This window comes from Arachis ipaensis, chromosome B01 (assembly GCF_000816755.2).
Source record: "Arachis ipaensis cultivar K30076 chromosome B01, Araip1.1, whole genome shotgun sequence".
NCBI lineage: Eukaryota > Viridiplantae > Streptophyta > Magnoliopsida > Fabales > Fabaceae > Arachis > Arachis ipaensis.
In genome coordinates, this window is record NC_029785.2 from 107,015,235 (window position 1) to 107,019,534 (window position 4,300).

The window sequence follows — 4,300 nt, forward strand, 5'->3', positions numbered from 1 at the left end:
AAACACTTTAATTTTGTAATAGTTAGTATTCTCTTTGAACACTTTGTTATTGGTTATCTTTTTCAACCTTTTATAAATAGTGCTTGATTCAAACCCTTTTGCCTTTTGAAATGAAGTTAGGTTTTCCGTAGTCGATTTTCTTTTTGTTTGTTGAATTTCCTTTCATAAGTCCGACTTCGAGTAATCGACCTTTGTCAAGTTACTTTTACGGCTCATTTTTTTTTTCTGATCTCATCGAGATCACTTTATACGAGTTGTTTATGTAACTTCTTACATTAACTTGGACCTCATCACTTTATCTTGCCGACCTTGTATAGGTCGGGCAATGATTTTTGCGGTTTGTCGAACTAATGCGTCTTCTAACAAAAATTTTTTTATGTGAGTAGAGATGAAGAAAATAAGATATGTCTTTTATTAGAAAGTAGAGAGCTTCTTTATAGAAATATGGGGGCCTGGATACCCCTAGCCTTGTGCTAGTACCTCATTAGAAAACCCTATAATTGGGGAAAAAGTGTACACCTTTGCACAAGGTTTGCTTTCTAACTATTGTACCTTCTTAGGTTACATGCGTGACAAGCCCTCGGGAGCTCCCACCCTTGGAGGTCGGACACTTTATAGTAACCTTTGCCTAGGACCTCCACTATCTTGTAGGGTCCTTTCCAGTTAGCGGCCAGCTTCCCTTCTCCTGATTTTTGAGTCCCGATGTCATTTCGGATCATGGTAAGGTCGTTGGTGCTGAAGTTCCTTTTGACCACCTTTGGTTGTATCTTAGAGCCATCCTTTGTTTTAGAGCTTCCTCCTTAATCCGAGTTCTTTCTCGGACTTCTGGGAGGAGATCGAGCTCTTGCTTTTGTGCTTGGGTGTTGGCTCTTTCATTGTAAAATACTACTCTAGGTGATTCTTCAGTAACTTCTATTTGAATCATGGCCTCCATCCCGTAGGCAAGTTGGAAAGGTGATTTTCCTGTTGTGGAGTGGGGGGTAGTCTGATATGCCCACAAAACTTGAGGGAGCTCGTCAATCCAAGCCCCTTTCGCGTCTTGTAGTCGGCGCTTTAACCGGGCTAGTATGACTTTGTTGGCTTGTTCAGCCTGTCCATTGGCCTGAGGGTGTTCTACTGAAGTGAACTGGTGTTTAATCTTTAAGTCGGCCACCAAGTTTTGGAAGGTGGAGTCATTGAATTGGATCCCGTTATCCGTGGTGATGGAGTGGGGGACTCCAAACCTTGTGACAATATTCTTGTATAGGAATTTCTGACTTCTTTAGACAGTGATGGTTGCTAAGGGTTCTGCCTTGATCCACTTAGTGAAGTAGTCAATTCCTACTATGAGGTATTTGACTAGTCCTGGAGCTTGTAGGAATGGTCCGAGTAGATCGAGATCCCATTTTGCGAATGGCCATGGTGAGGTCACGCCGATTAGCTCCTTGGGTGGAGCAATGTGAAAGTTGGCATGTTTCTGACACGGTGGGCACCTTTTGACGAACTCGGCGACTTCCCTCTATAAGGTCGGCTAAAAGAAACCGGCCCGGATCACCTTTTTGGCTAGTGACCGAGCTCCTAGGTGGTTGCCGCAGATGCCACTGTGCACCTCCTCCAGGACTTCTTTTCTGTTAGAAGTCGGTATACACTTTAAGAGGGATGTTGAGATCCCTTTTTTGTATAAAACATTGTAGACTAGTATGTAATTTTGTGTCTCATTGATAAGTCTTCCGGCTTCTTTTTCGTTCTTGGAGAGTGTGTCAAATTTGAGGTAGTTGATTATGGGAGTCATCCACCCTAAGCTCGTGTTGGATATGGCTAATGTTTCTGGTTTCAAATTGTCCTCCTCTTTTGAAATTGATGGTGTTTGTAGGGTCTCTTGGATGAGACTCCTATTATTGCCCTCGGGATTGGTACTGGCTAATTTTGAAAGAGCGTCAGCACGGGCATTGAGTTCCCGCGTTATATGCTGGATGTCGCTTTTTACGAAGTGTGCCAGTTGTTTTCGAGTTTCTTCTAGGTACTTCTTCATAGTGAGGTCTTTAGCTTGGTAGGTTCTGTTAATTTGTGAGGTTATTACCTGTGAATCGCTGAACACAACTAGCTTTTCAGCCCCTACTTCTTTAGCCAGCTTCAGGCCAGCGAGTAGGACTTCGTACTCTACTTAGTTGTTAGAGGTAGGAAATTCGAACCTTAGGGACAGCTCTACCGAGTCCCTTGGTCACTTTCTAGAATGACCCTAGCCCCACTTCTTGCTTTATTTGATAACCCGTCTACATATAGGTTCCATGTGGTCGGATCTCCTGGGCTTTCAGTGTATTCAGCAACAAAGTCGGCAAGGTATTGTAATTTGATTGCTGTCCGAGCTTCGTACTTTAGGTCGAACTCGGACAGCTCCACTGCCCATTATAGCATCCGACCTGCTAAGTCTATCTTTTGCAGGATATGTTTCATTGGCTGGTTAGTGCAGACCCTAATAGTGTGAGCCTGGAAGTAGGGTCGGAGTCTCCGGGATGTAAGAATGAGGGCATAGGCGAACTTTTCTATCTTTTGATAGTTCAGTTCTACCCCCTGTAGGGCTTTGCTGATGAAGTAGATAGGTTATTGTCCCTGCTCTTCTTCCCGTACCAGTGCAAACGCTACGGCCTGACTTGCTACCACTAGCTACAGAACGAGCTCTTCTCCCTTTATAGGTCGAGCGAGTATAGGTGGCTGACCCAAGAAGGCTTTGAAATCTTAGAAAGCTTTTTCACATTTTGGAGTCCACTCGAACTGTTTGTCCTTCCTTAGGATAGAGTAGAGGGGGAGGGATTTCAGGGCTGATCCTGTTAGGAACCGGGATAGAGCTGCTAATCTCCCATTTAGTTGTTGGACCTCTTTGACACAGGTTGGACTCTTCATATTGAGAATTGCTTGGCACTTATCTAGGTTTGTTTCTATGCCCCTTTGGGTGAGCATGAAGCCTAAGAACTTCTCTGCATCCACCGCAAAGGTGCATTTAAAAGGATTTAACCTCATTCCATGCTTTCTTATGGTGGCGAATACCTCAGAGAGGTCGGACAACAGTGTCGCGCTCTCTTTGGTTTTGACGAGCATGTCATCTACTTACACTTCCATGAGGTTTCCTATGTAGGAGAAAAATACTTTGTTCATCAGTCGCTCGTATGTAGCCCCCGCGTTCTTCAACCCAAAGGGCATCAATATGTAGCAATAGTTTGCCTTTGGAGTTATGAACGAAGTCTTTTCTTGATCTGGTTTGTGCATCAGGATTTGATTGTATCCCTAGTATGCATCCATAAATGACAGATATCGGTAGCCTGAGGCCGAGTCGACCAGAGTGTCAATGCTAGGAAGAGGATAGGGATCTTTGGTGTAGGCTTTATTAAGGTCGGCGTAGTCGACACACATCCTCCACTTCCCGTTTTGCTTTTTTATCAAAATGACATTGGCCAGCCACAATGGGTACTTCACTTCTCTTATGAATCCTGCCTCCAATAAGGCTTGTACTTGCTCTTCTATGACCTGATGTCCCATAGACTGGCAGTATACCCGGGCTTCCGACTTGGAATTTTTCTGTGTGGCATACCTCTCCATAGACATCCACTAGTGAGAACTTAAGAGGAGTGCAATTGTGATATTTCCGGGGCTTCTCTGTGCTCTGTTCTTCTTTCCTTTTAGGTTCCTTGTCTTTTTCCCAGGCTTGTAGGACGGGTTTGGCCGAGTCAGAGGTTTCCTAAGTCGGGAATTTTCTTCCATATTGATGTACTTCTCCGCCCTTTCTTGTATTTCATTTAAAGAGACCGGATGCCGTTTGGGAATTGACTGGAAAAATGGGCCTTCTTTTAGACCGTTGACTAGCTCATGATTACAGCTTCAGTGGGCAGGCTCGAGATTTTCAAGCATGCTTTGTTGAACCTCTCCATGTAGTCATATAGAGTTTCTCCGACCTCTTGTTTGATTCATAGAAAGCTTGGTGCGTGTTTTAGTTTATCCTTCTGAATGGAGAACCCTTGTCAGGAACTTTCGGAATAAGTCGTCGAAGCTTATTAACAACTTGAGGGGGGTAAGGTATCGAACCACTTCATGGATACCTTACCCTACCCTACCAATTTCCAATCCTATCTAATTGATTGGTTAGAAAAAAATTATATATACACTGATCGTTTGAAAGATTTGTCTAAAATTTTGTTACATAATATGAGTTTTATAAAACTATTTTTTTATTGATGTATAAATACACATATTAATATATTACCTAATTTTTTTTATAGAATGTCCCAATCACAAATAATTTTTCAAATGATGTTTACACAACAACAAC